The 14694-nt window shown below is 43.8% G+C and overlaps 1 pseudogene; it reads left to right on the top strand.

Moving 5' to 3' along the window:
- Positions 1-9346: 9346 nt before the first annotated feature.
- LOC125396212 (retinol dehydrogenase 16 pseudogene) lies at positions 9347-12934 on the top strand (annotated as a pseudogene).
- Positions 12935-14694: the final 1760 nt, after the last annotated feature.

The raw sequence follows: 14694 nt of genomic DNA on the forward strand, positions 1-14694 counted from the left end.
CGTGGATCAGGCTGGCCTCAAACTCACCGAGATCCACCTGCCTCTGCCTCCCAACTGGGATTTAAAGGCGTGTGCCACTGTGCTTGGTTTACACATCTTTTGTTTTGCTTGGCTTTGCGGTGCTGAGGGTTGAACTCTGGACCTCCTCCGTGCTAAGCAAGCATCCCTAGTGTGCAGATATTCTTCTTTATATTTCAGTTTTACATACCAATCACAGTTTCCTCTCCCTCCTCTCCTCCTGTTCCCTTCCTCCCCACACCTCCCTTTACCCCCTTCCCACCTACCCCTCTTCCATCTCCATTCAGAAGTGGTAAGACCTCCCATAGAAGTCAGCATAACATATCTGTCTGTCTATCTATCTATCTATCTATCTATCTATCTATCTATCTATCATCTATCTATCTACTTATTTTCTGTCTGACACTCTTAAACACTATTGATGGCCTCAAAAAACTTTAGGGAATATGGTTTAAATCTGAAAGTATTTATAGCATTCAAAATTAGAATTGCTCTATTCTTAAATTTTTATTTGTTGCATCCGTTAAGGCATTAATTAGAGAAACCTCAGAGAGGCACCACTGCTCAAAACTTCTCTGGCCTGGTCGTCTGAGACCAGCGAAGCCATCTGGAGTTGCTTTGCTCAGTAAACCCATTGTAATACTTTTTAAATTTCGCTTGATCTGGCTTACTGCGTCATCAGAGAAACTTATTATGGGGGTAGGAAGCAGAAAACCCATTATTTATAATTTCTTGTTGGGATTATAATAGCAAACTCAGGTCAATTTAAGAAGCGATAGAAAGGATACCTGGAGGTACACTCCATCACTGCAAGTACTCTTGGCAGTATTTTCCTGACATGTAACCCTTGGGCTTCTGCTTTCATTCTGACAGTACAGCCTTGTTTTCTAGACACACTGTAACGCTGTCTTGGAGTTTCCCCATTATAGTCAATATGTGATGGGTTTTTTTGCATAATAAAAAACACTGTAAGCCAAAGACAAGCATGCAGGATTCTAAGGAATCTGCATTTGTGTAACACCTTCTAACTGATAAACAATTTCAATTTTTAATAAGTTGTAAGGGGACTATTTTAAAGTGGGTTTTCAAGATTTTGCAGTTTCTTAAAATGAAAATGTATAAACATCTTGTAAGATCCAGTTGTGCTTTTTAGTAAAAACATGTGTCTTTTTTTTAAGTAATTTTATTAAATTATAAAAGTTTCCATTTACGCCCCTCCTCCCAACACCCTCCCACTCCCCCCCCCTCCTCCTCCCTCTTTGTCCCTAAGGGCAGTCAGGGTTTCCAGCCCTGTGGGAAGTTCAAGTTCGTCCCCCCTCCCTCCAGGTCCAGGAAGGTGAGTATCCAAACAGACTGGATCCCAAAAATCCAGTATATGCAGAGGAAACTAGTCCCAGTGTCATTGTCAATGGCTTCTCAGAAAGACTCCGGGCCAGCCACATCCAGAGAATCCGGCCACATTCAGAGAATCTGGTTGGATCACGTGCTCGTTCAGTCGCAGTCCAACTGCCCTTGGTAAACTCTCATTAGATTCGACCCCTTGTATCAGTGGGTGATAGCATCCCTCGCAGTCCTTCGTCATTTTCTTCTTCCTTCTGCTCCTCATTTGGACCTTGGGGGGCTCAGTCCGGTGCTCCAATGTGGGTCTCCGTCTGTATCGCCATCCATCGCCAGATGAAGGATCTATGGTGATAAGCAAAATATTCATCAGTATGGTTATGGGCCAAGGCCGATTCAGGCACCCTCTCCTCTGTCCAGAGAACAATCTGGGGATCTCTCCTTGGACCTGGATGATAGCCTATGCTGGAGAGGATGTAGGGTGAGGGGAACACTCATCCATTGTTGGTGGGAATGAAAACTTGTGCAGCCACTGTGGAAATCAGTGTGGTGGCTTCTCAGGAAACTGGGAGTCAATCTCCCTCAGGACCCAGCAATTCCACTCTTGGGAATATACCCTAGAGATTCCCTAGCATACTACAAAAGCATTTGTTCAACTATGTTCATAGCAGCACTATTTGTAATAGCCAGAACCTGGAAACAGCCTAGGTGCCCCTCAGTAGAAGAATGGTTAAAAAAGGTGTGGAACATATACACATTAGAGTTTTACTCAGCGGTAAAAAATTAAAACATGTGTCTTAAAGGTTGGATTATGGATTCTAACCAGATCTCCTCACCCTAAATCCTTTAGTGAAGAGTTGAGAAAGTTAAGGAAAGTTACTTATTGCTGTGTGTCTCACTTTCCTCATCTTCAGAGAAGGTGTCATTACCCTTAGGGTCACTGTGAACACAGAACAATATTACAAGGTCCTAGAACAGTGTCATGCAAAAAGTTGAACATTGCTTTTTATTTTATTTTTTGTTTGTTCATTTGATTGTTTTTGAGACCAGTTCCTGCTTTGAATCCCAGACCAATTTCAAACTGTCAATCCCTCTGCCTCAGTCTCCCAAGTGCTGGGCTACTGTTTCTTGGTTACCATCAAATCTTGCTTCAAATAATCAATCAAATCATCTCTCTTGATGGGTGGAAGGTGAGAGATCTTTTAGGCGATCACTCTGATAGTTGATCTTACTATAACCCTTTAACCTACTCTATCAATATTTAAGATGTATTGGATGATTAAACTTTGACTGTATAAGAGAGTCAGAGGAGAGAATATGGTTGCTTGGTGGGGACCAGTTTATAATAAATAGTGAGAGAATGGGCAGCAGGAAAGTTATGTTCACCAATGCTTCCTCTTCCCACCCAACCACAGGAGAAGCAAGGATAAGTAATAACTCAGGAGCTGCATATACATTTGCTAGTGTTTTACTGATTAAAATGTCTTTACAGAAGACTGACAGTTTCTGCTACATAGCTTTTATTTTGTAATTGTATGATGAACACAGGGAGACTTTTAATCATGGACTGAAATGACCTTGAAGGACCATACAGCAGCATAATGCAAATGCGAGCACTCTTGTAATAACTTCCGTTGAGATAGATGCGTGTCCTGATCAGTTATGTTAAAAACCCTGAAAAGATCTCTATAAGTGTCAGGAAATATTGACTAAAAGGCCCCTGAAAAACTAGATTGCTTAGTCTTTAAAGGAATAAAGAAAAAATGGAGAAGATGGAAGGGGATATCATGGAAGCTTAGTCGAACGTCTATTCCAAAGTTGATGCAGATCCTTTTCTGGATGACTGACCTGTCTAAGATGGCTCTGAACTTGCCCCGGCACTTGTCTTAGGGTGGGCTTTATAGAAGCAGAGCCCCAGGGGTTCTGATAAATGTTCTTTATAAGGGGACACCATTCAGGAAGAGTGACAGGAGGAGAAGGTCAGACGGGAGTGAGATGAGCAGGGGTAAGTGTCTGGTGAGGGAGAGGGTGGAACAGGGGACTGTCTTAGTCAGGGTTTCTATTTCTGTGAAGAGACACCATGATCACGGCCACTCTTTTTTTTTTTCAAAGTTTATTAAATTATGAAAGTTTCCATTTCCTCCCCTCCTCCCAACACCCTACCACTCCCCCCCTCCCCCTCCTCCTCCCTCTCCATCCCTAAGAGCAGTCAGGGCTTCCTGCCCTGTGAGAATTTCAAGTTCCTCCCCCCTCCCTCCAGGTCCAGGAAGGTGAGTATCCAAACAGACTGGATCCCAAAAATCCAGTATATGCAGAGGAAACAAGTCCCAGTGTCATTGTCAATGGCTTTTCAGAGAGGCTCCGGGCCAGCCACATTCAGAGAATCCGGCCACATTCAGAAAATTGGTTGGCACGGCCACTCTTATAAAGGAAAACATTCAATTGGGGTGACTTGCTTACAGTTCAGAGGTTTAGTCCATTATCATTATGGTGGGAAGCAAGGCAGCAGGCAGGCAGACATGGAGAAGGAGCTGAGAGTTCTTACATCTAGACTCGCAGACAACAGGAAGTGATCTGAGATACTGGGTGTGGCTTGAGCATATATAGAAGACCTCAAAGCCCACCTCCACACACGGTGACATATTTCCTTCACAAGACCACACCTCCCAATAGTGCCACTCCTCCTGGGGGCCATTTTCTTCCAAACCACCACAGGGACCCTGGAAAGTAAAGGGGAATGATATCTCTAGACTTTCCAGTGGGCAGGTCCACAAAGACGAAGTCTCAGGAAAGAGGCACAGCTGTGAAATGTTAGCCGTGGCACTAAGTAGCTGCGGGACAACCTTCAAGCCTGTGAAAGGAATCAAGAATGGGCAGCATCTATCACACTGCTTGCGATGATCAATGGTGTTTTTTTAATTGATTTTTATTGAGCTCTACATTTTTCTCTGCTCCCCTCTCTTCCTCTCCCCTCCCCTTCTACCCTCTCCCAAGGTCCCCATGCTCCCAATTTACTCAGGAGATCTTGTCTTTTTCTACTTCCCATGTAGATTAGGTCTATGTAAGTCTCTCTTAGTGTCCTCATTGTTTTCTAGGTTCTCTGGGATTGTGGTTCGTAGGCTGGTTTTCTTTGCTTTATGTTTAAAAACTACTTATAAGTGAGTACATGTGATAATCGTCTTTTTGTGTCTGGGTTACCTCACTCAAAATAATGTTTTCTAGTTCCATCCATTTTCCTGCAAAATTCAAGATGCCATTACTTTTTTCTGTTGTGTAGTACTACATTGTATAAATGTACCACATTTTCCTTATCCATTCTTCAGTCGAGGGGCATTTAGGTTATTTCCAGTTTTTGGCTATGGCAAGCAAAGCTGCTATGAACATAGCTGATCATGTGTCCTTGTGACACAATTGAGTATCATTTGGATATATACCCAAAAGTGGTATTACTGGGTATTGAAGAAGGTTGTTTCCTAATTTTCTGAGTAATCACCACAGTGACATCCAAAGGGGCTGTACCAGCTTACATTCCCACCAGCAATGCAGAGGTGTTCCCTATACCCCACATCCTCTCCAGCATAAGTTGTCATCAGTGTTTTTGATCTTGGCCATTCTTACATGTGATTTTTTTTAATATTCGGTATATTCTATGTATTCCCAGTACTTACCAAAGTGCCTGGTCAATGGCATCTTTCGAACTTTGATTCATACTACTGTGTGTATGATGGGGAGGCACATCCAGTGGCAGGAATGTGGGGGTGAGGGAATAACTTGTGAAGTCATTGCCATCCTCTCACATTCACAGAGGTCTTAGGGATCCAGTTCAGCAGTCAGTAGTTGTATGGCAAGCACCATTGCCAGCTGAGAGGCCCCTGGTGATTGGCTTTTAATAAATTGCTTCATCCTTTCAGATTATGAATTAAGAGCTGCCCATTAAATTTGCAGAGCAATTTCTTCCAAGAGCAATCTAAATTCAGATTTTATTTTGTACCTTTGAGCAGTAGTGCCGCCCTTTCCTCTCTCTCTTCTTCCTCACAACCGCAGTGGCTGTGTACACTTTATATTCTCTCTGCATCGCAGTTGCTACAGGAAGGAAGTGTGGTCTTGTGGTCGGAGCAGCAGTTTGAGAATCCTGAGGTGCGAGCCCTCTCTCTAGTTCTGGGTGACAGGGAAGCCACCAGACCCCAGAGCCTGCGGTGTTGAAAGATTAATTGGTGGATGACACACATTTTACTTCAGATTTAGAGACCTTTCATAATTTTCTTTTTATTATTTTGTAGGAAGCATGGAGGTTCTTGTGTTCACAGATAAGCATCAGGGGAACAGATAATGTTAAACACACAGGTCGTTTTGTCAAAGGGAGAAATGTATAACCTGCTCCCCCCACCTCAAGTCTGGGAACGGATGTAGTCAATAACTTGCTGACCCGTGTGCTATCTGTGCAGCCCAGACCACACTGGAGCCACCCCTCGAAGTCTATCTTGAGCTTGTTTGTCTCAGCTAATCTATAGAGTTCACTTTTACGGAAGAGGTCACTTGTACTTTACAAAGAGTTTTGAAGTAGCCATGTCCTAAGCATTGTCGTGAATACTGGATTGAGTTAATATCGCCATGAAATTTTTTCACCAAATTGTGCTGTGCTTCAGTATACCTAAAAGAACCCACTCAGGGTCAGATTCTCGAAGTTTGAACCAGCACCAGCTACTGGGATGTGTTGAACAGAACAGCCTTCTTGACTTGAACAGACTGGCTCTGCTACCTGTGGTGTTTGCAGAGACCTCCCGAATTATTCTATTTACAATAAATAATTGTGATCATAACGATAAATGCTAATATATTTAATAATTTATATAATATTTAATAAAATAACAACACTATATAAGAATAGGAACAATAAATTGTAATTGCTAGAGATTGAACTCAGGGCCTAACTTGTGCTAGGCAACTATGCAGCATAACTTTCTCTTTTGGAAAAACATTCATCTAGTCAAGCGGTGGTGCACACCTTTAATCCCAGCACTCGGGAGGCAGAGGCAGGCAGATCTCTGAGTTCGAGGCCAACCTGGTCTACAAAGTGAGTCTTAAGACAGCCAGAACTGTTAAACAGAGAAACCCTGTCTCGAGAAACTAAAACATTCATGCATTTATGTTGTGTATATGTGTGAGCACCTGTATGCTATGATACATGTTTGACAGTCAGAGGCCAACTTGCTAAAATCTTTTCTCTATTTTCGTTTTTGGGGATCAAATTCAGGTCAGTAGTCCTGGAGGCAAGACCTTTACCAGATGGTCAAACCTGCTGGCCCTATTTTTTCCCATAACTTTCTTTTTATATTAAACTGTATATGGAAACTATCTAAAGCATCTGCCTGAGATAAGAGCCCAGAGAATGTTTCTCGGATCTTAGAATCAAATATGCTTGGATGTTTCAACAAGTCTTCTAGTTCCAGAGAAGCTGACTGGTTAATATTGTTCCCCCCTTTGCGGTCACCAAATATGTTCACACAGTGTGAGAATAAGGGCTGAATTATGAACAAGAAATTCTATTATTTTGGAGCAGTAGAGATGGATACTGTGGTATTAAACTATATCAGGAGGCATTAAGTCATAAGAAAGCACAAGAATATTTTTGCGTAGGGAATATAAGCCCCAAACCTCTAATAGAATTAATTGCCTAATTAAAACTTTGCTCATAAACTACATCTAGATTAAATGGTTAACTAGTAAATGCTTGTATAACCACAAGTTATGGCAGGCATGTAGCCCATGAATCATCACTGGGCTCCACCAGAGCTGAGGAAGGTTTCACATGGGGAGAGGGGGTGAAACTTTGGAAACTGATTCAAACCGACTTTGCACGCAAGAGTGTGCGCCCTGAATGTCAATAAGTGCACCAGTGAAGTGGGGGGGGGGGCTGGGAAGGAGACAGAGCTGGGGTTGGGCAGGGAGTCCTAAAGCTGCATCAGATATTTTGGAAACAGTTAAACAGAAAGTCCACAGACCTCTGAGGATAAATCTCACTGTTTCAAAAACTGTCCTGTGCTCTTGGCGACTGCATAGAACTCCTTAGGAAGACACTCCGCTCAGGGTGGTGCTACAGTAGAGAGGTAGAGTATCAACCCACGCGTGTGTGCTTAGGTTCAATCCCCAGGACTCCCTCCCTCAGAGAAAAAGGAAAGAAAGGAAAAGCAACTGAGACTCAAAGGCTAGCGTGGTTGATTAGGATGCTGAGAGAAAGCACACCACTGATGGGAATGACCCTGCAGCCATTGCGGGAAATGTAGAGAAAACATAATAAAATTAGAATTACTGTGTGGCCCGTCAGTCCCACTTTGGTGTGGATATTCAAAGGTAATGAAATTGCCATCTTAAAAAAGTTGTTTCACTTTACTTTTTGTATATGTGCGTGGGTACTCACATACCATGGTGTGTATGTGGTAGTCAGAGGACAACTTTTGGGAGTTGCAGGTCCCTAGGGGTGGAAGTCAGGTTGCCTTCTTGGTGACAGGTACCCTGATCCACTGAGCCATCTCCCCAGCCCTGATGTCACTATCTTGAAGAGTATCTGCACTCACTTATTGAATCCATCATTGCTCACAATAGCTAAGAATCGACACAACCTAAATATCCATTGACAAACAAATACAAGAAAATGTCACATCCATATATAGACACATGATAATTTTTTTTACTTCAGTTTAAAAAAAATCTTTTCTTTATATCCTTTAAAAGGGAGAAAGTCTGGCATAATGCCTCACCCCTGAAATTCTAGATTTGGGGAGGTCACAGTTCCGGAGGATTGTGTCTTCAGGGCTAGCCTGGGCTACATAATGAGTCTCAGGACAGCCCAAAATAAACAACAAGGAAAATCTGCCCTTCACAACAACCTGGACATCCCTGGAGGACATTCTGTTCATGAGTCACAAAAATAAAAATACTGTGTAATGTCACATCTGAAATCTGAAAAATTAGTCTCAGAGAAGCTCCTCATAGAAAACCCTTTGTAGGTGGCTACAAACGTCAGGGGGTGGGGAAGCAGGGTGTGGTGCAGCTAGGGTTTCATCCTTGTGGGGTGAGTGGATGATGGGTCCCTAATCACAGTATTATGTATTAGACATATGCATTAGATGTATGCATATATGGTGACTATAATTGATAGTAACACATATGTGGATTTGCTAAGAGAACAGATCTTTCATGTTTTTGACACACACACACCACAATGGACATGCTAATTTGCCTGTGGCAATCATCTCCCAAAATACAAATGTGTTACATCATCACGTGATAGACCTTCAGTGTAGAGAGTGTGGTAGTCATACCTCCGAAAAGGTGAGGAAAATAACACTCATTGAGGAGGTCTGCACCATTGCCCTTGTTAGGCAGAGACGGGGCCAGATGGAGAACTCTTCTGTGCCATCTGTCACGTCCTGGCACAGCCAGATGGCAAATAGGTTTTGGGAAAGGACAGTTGATTATTGCTGGTTTCTCTCTCAGCAGAAATCTTCCCTAGCTCCATCCTGTACATCATTTCCCCTACCCAACCCTTCTCTCTTGGTCCCTAACCTGCACCAGCGAGCTCCCTCTGGAACAGTCTTCCTAACTGAGGTAGATACCTACAGTGAATGAGCTGGAAGTGTGGGGACTGTTGGGCATGTGGGTGCTGGGCAGGAAGGGACATTGAAAAGTGGTAAGTTTTCCCTAGGGATTTTTCATATGGCTTATTCTCTCCTTCCAGGGCACAAATGAAGACTCCTGGAGCCTCCCTTAAAGCTAAGCTGGAGCCTTTTGATGAACTCTATTCAGGGTACCAGAGGCAGAAGTGATGTCTTTCCAAACGATGGGGGCGGGGCAACAGCTGGTGTGAATTTCTTATTCTTCTTCTATGTCCCTACAAGCCTTGAGTTTCACAAAGAGAAGCTGTGATGAAAGGAAAGAAGGAGGGAGGGAGGGAGGAAGGGAGGGAAAGAGGGAGGGAAGGAGGGAGGGAGGGAAGAAGGGAAAATCATACCAGATATGCACTGCTGACTTGTAAGAAAAGAAGTGAATAAATCAGAGAAATTGGAGAGATTAATTGTAATCATTCTGTGAGACATAGATTCACTAAACTCTAAGGGAAATTAGCTTTATTGATGTTGTGCGTGGCATGCACAGGGGAACAGGGGAACAAAATCAGCATCATAAATTCTACTTCATGACCTGGGCAGAACCATGGGTCCTAAAATGCCTGCTCGAAAATACTTCTCAATTGGACCTGTTGTTACAAGCCTTTAATCCCAGCACTCAGGAGGCAGAGGTAGGTGGATCTCTGTGAGTTCAAGGCCAGTCTGGTCTGCATAGTGAATTTCAGGACAACCACAAAAACTAAAATTAAATTAAAAATGCTCCCCCACATTCCTGTTTCACCAAACATGGAAAGTAAAGAGGTCCAAAGAGGGCGAAAGAACCCAGGCTGCTCTCTCCTGTTCTGTTTCCCCAGGCTCCTGCCCCTGGATGCCTACATCTGCAACAAGCTTCCTGTTGGGCTGCCAGTCTGCAAATAATTACCTGGAGACCTATTTTTAAAGATTATTTATTTATTACGTATACAGTGTTCTGCCTGCATGGATGCCTGCAGTCCAGAAGAGGGCACCAGATCTCATTACAGAAGGTTGTGAGCCACCATGTCGTTGCTGGGAATTGAACTCAGGACCTTTGGAAAAGCAGCCGGTGCTCTTAACATCTGAGCCATCTCTCCAGCCCAACTTGGAGACTTATTATTAATTATGAAAGCTTGGCCTTAGCTTAGGCTTGTTTCTAACTAGCTCTTACCTATATTTTTTAATCTACTCTGCCACGTGCCTCCGTTACTTCTTAGCACGGTACATCCTACTTGCTCCGAGTCTGCTGGTGAAATTGCAGGTCTAGATTCCTCCTTCCAGAGTCTCTCTCTCTCTCTCTCTCTCTCTCTCTCTCTCTCTCTCTCTCTCTCTCTCTCTCTCTCTGCCTGGAAGTCCTGCCTAGCTATTGGCCATTTAACTCTTTATTAAACCAATCAGAAGGCGTCATAGGTAGACACACCTTTACAGTGTAAACAGATATTCCACAATATACACCCTCATTCTCAAACTGCTGACAGTTTCTTATTAGTAACTGGTTCTCTCTCTGAGAAGCACACACATGTGGGTACAGTGAGAGTCTCAGTGAATTCCACAACCAGGAATTTCCTCAGAAAGCTTTGAACTCTGTGGCATTGTGAGCAGTTTGACCCATTAAAGGGATAATTTGGTAGATGGGGAGGGGGCTGGGAATCAAGGATTATTAGCAGCTTGGCCCAAATTGTGAGGCAGAAGACTTGATCTTTATTCAAAAAAAGAATTTCATGCCAGCAGGGTTAAGGAAGTGTGTGAGTGTGAAGGTAGAAAATCACAGCACTCCCATCACAGCACCCTGTCATCTACACATGAAGAGCTGCAAGCTGGTGGTGACCTGGGAAAGCCCCCAAAGTGTTCAGTAGTACCCAAGCTTTCCCCAAGGCCTGGACGTTATCTTGCCATTGCAGAAAACCCAAGAGCACCTCTTTTTCCATCCCCTGGTGCCCTCATTCTTAGCTAGAAGTGGACGTCAAGTTCCCCTCCCTAGTTCTGGATTTTACCATTTCCCTTTCTCCTGCTCTCATGGACTTCAGTTTTAACCAAGGCATGGAAGAGATGCCATCTAACCCATGCCTGTCCACAGGATTGGCCCTCTGTTCCCACATGCATCCTAATTTTCCTATGAATACATCAATCCTGTTGGATCAAGTGCACCCGATGATTTCATTTTACCTTCATAGCTACTTTCCTGTCTCTAATTACCCTCCCATCCTTAGACACCAGGAGCTAGAGCTTCAGCATATGAATTGGTGGTGGGGGAGCATAATTCAGCTCACATCAGAATCTATTTCCGACAAGATGGTGATTATATATCCTGCCCAAGCCACCTGCTGAAAGTCACCAAAATTCCACTTAGAATATGCAAAACATCTTTTTAAAATGCATCACAGAACAGAACAAACTAAATTGAAATGGAGACCCAGATAAATAACTGGAGCAATAAAACTGACTACACACAGTTGCAGGCTCTTATCAGAACCCATGAAGAACTAAGCATTGACTCTGCAGCCATCACCCAGAGGCAGAGGAAGCAAGATGAGAATGCCTCACTGATAGCCGGACTCTGGGGCCTGGTCAACAATGCTGGCATCTCCATCCCCTTGGGTCCCAATGAGTGGATGAACAAAGAGGATTTTGCAAAGATACTGGATGTGAACCTGTTGGGCATGATCAAGGTAACTCTGAGCATGCTGCCCTTAGTGAGGAAGGCAAAGGGCCGAGTGGTCAACATTTCCAGTGTCTTGGGTCAAGTGTCTTTGTTTGATAGTGGTTACTGCACCTCTAAGTATGATGGAGAGGCCTTCTCAGACTCCCTCAGGAGGGAGCTCTCCTATTTTGGAGTGAAGGTGGCTATCGTAGAGCCTGGTTTCTTCCAAACTGGTATTTCCAGTAGTGACAGGCACTCGTCACATGTCAAGATGCAGTGAGACCAGGCCAGCTAAGAAGTCAAAAAGATCTATGATGAGAAGTTTTTGTTATCTTATCTGACAGGGCTAAAGTTATTGGACAAAATGTGCAAAGAGGACCTCTCCTTGGTGACGGACTGCATGGAGCATGTGCTGACTTCCTGTCACTCCCAGACTCGATTCTCAGCTGGTTGGGATGCCAAGCTCTTCTTCATCCCTGTGAGCTACCTGCCCATTTTTCTCGAGGATGCCATGTTCTACAGGACCTCCCCAAAGCCTGACAAAGCTCTGTGAAGCCTGCATCTGTTTCCGTTGTTGGGGGTATAAGAGTGCAGTGTGAGGGAGAGGATCCTCAGGAGAAGGCAGATGCTGGGCTCGGGACAAACTTGTCATTGGGAGGGACATCTCCAGGCACCTGACTTGTCTTCCTTCACTATGGCCATGGAGAACATATGGCCACAGGAAGAACTTCTATGTTTAAACAATGATTCTAATTTTGATAAAAATAAAAAAGTGATCTTCCATTATCAGGATCATCCATTTTACTTATTTTAATTTAAAAATTTTTTATTTGTCAAAAAAAAGAACTAAGCGTTATTTGGTTTTGGGTTTGGTTTACCTGTGTGGTCAGATTTTTCTTTGGGCTGCCAGTGTTGGACCCAGCTGTGACAAGCTCCATAGAGGCCTGAGTCTCAGTCATTTACCCTAAGGCAATACCTGGTCCCAGTAAAGACCACAAACTGAGAATACTCAGGCACCACCCAGAAACAGACCATCCAAAGGAAATTACAAATGTTCCAACCGTTGTAGATAGGACCACCAGCCAGCACACATCCACTGCTTTTCACCAGGACACCCCTAGACAAATGTCAGCTAATCTGGCATTCTGAACCTTAGAAATCCCTCACCCTCACCTTTGCTACTATGAAAACCTAACCCTAACTGAGCTCAGAACTCTCTGATCATTCCGATACTTTCAATACATGGAGAGTCCGAGTTTGCAGACTTGTGTGAAAATAAAGGCTCTTTGCTTTTACATACAGGACTTAGTCTTCTAGTTGGTTTGGGCAGGGAGGATTCAGTGATCTGGGCATAACATTAGCTCACAAATAACTGCACGGAGACTTCTTACTAATTATGAAAACCTGACCTCAGCTTAGGCTTGTTTTTAACTAGCTCTTATAACTTAAATCAACCCATCCTGGCATCTGTTGTGTACCTAGATTCATCTCCTACTTCTGCTCTTTCTGCCCCGAAGTCCCGTCTATACCTACTGCCTAGCTATTGGCTACTGCCTGGAAGTCCCACCTATACCTCCTGACTAGTTATTGGCTACTACCTGGAAGTCCCACCTATACCTCCTGCCTAGCTATTGGTTGCAGCAATATATCTTCACACAGTGTACAAATATCCCATGCTCTTAATCTCCTTAGACGTAGGCAGATTCCTGTGTGAGGCTAGCCTGGTCTGCATAGTTAGTTCCAGGTAGGCAGATTCCTGGGTGAGGCCAGTCTGGTCTACATAGTGTGTTCCAGGCTAGCCAGGGCTACACAGTGAGACATTTTTTTTAAAAAAATTTTAAGTTAGTGTTTTTATTTTGCTGTTTTTAATTTTCCAGAAACAGAGAATTTGTAGTTTTAAATAAGTGTCAAAAAGGTGTTCATCCCCTAAACCAGTGGTTCTCAATCCGTGAGTCATGACTGTAATGGTCTGTCCTGTCCTTTTAAGAGAAAAGCCACACCCATTCCCACCAGCCTGAATCCTTTCTTTTCTGTCTCTCTTGAAGATGCAGCTTCTGTATCTCCCTTCTCCCCACTTCTTCCATTCCCCCCCCCCTCTCTCTCTCTCTCTCTCTCTCTCTCTCTCTCTCTCTCTCTCTCCTCTTCTCCCCTTTTCCCCTTCATACTCACTAAATAAATATCCAACCTTACTCTGCATGGCATACCTATCCATGTCTCTGTCTCTCACCTACCCCGTGGCTCCCTGCCCAGGACCAGCCACCTTCAGCATGGTCTTGTGGCATGCCCATCTATCTGTCTCTCCTTATGAGACTCCCTGCCCTGTTGAGGCCTTTCACCCACCATGCGGCTCCCTGCCTGGGACTCGCTGCCCCTCATGGCCCACTGCAGCCACTTGGGAAACTGCACCATCCCTGCCTGTCTGGGATTGGCTGCTCTTGGGACCCGCTGCCAGCAGCCTGTTGCCACTTTGGGGACCTGTGGCATGGTATTGGGACCAGCTGCCAGCTGCAGCCACTCAGAGACCTGCAGCATTCTATTTAAGCCATAACAACAGCCCCTTTGGGAGTCAAACAACCCTTTCACAAGAGCCACCCAAGACCATCGGAAAACACAGATATTTACGTTATGATTCATAACGGTAGCAAAATTACAGTTATGAAGTAGAACTGAAAGTAATTTTATGGTTGAGATCAGCACAACATGAGGAACTGTATTAAAGAGTCTTAATGTTAGCAAAGTTGAGAACCATTGCCTTAAACCTTCAGACCTAGAATTTAGTTTAAAATAATCTAAGGTTGGGCTAGTTCCTAGGGAGCCGAGACATGCCCTGATTGACAAATTGCTCAGGGAGAACCATGGGGAACATGTGCAGGTAGGTTCTTTCTAGAAAAGTCATTTAAGTCTAAGTTGCCCCCCCCAGATAAAGTCCCCTAAAATATCAGTGCAGGATTATAAAATAAATAAAATTAATAAAGAAAGTATTTCACATAAAAGGCAGCAGAAGGAGCTAACAGAATAACCCTGTTGCAAAACTTCAAACTCTTTCAAACACAGAAA

Source organism: Myodes glareolus, chromosome 8 (assembly GCF_982192425.1).
Source record: "Myodes glareolus chromosome 8, mMyoGla1.1, whole genome shotgun sequence".
Taxonomy (NCBI): Eukaryota; Metazoa; Chordata; class Mammalia; order Rodentia; family Cricetidae; genus Myodes; species Myodes glareolus.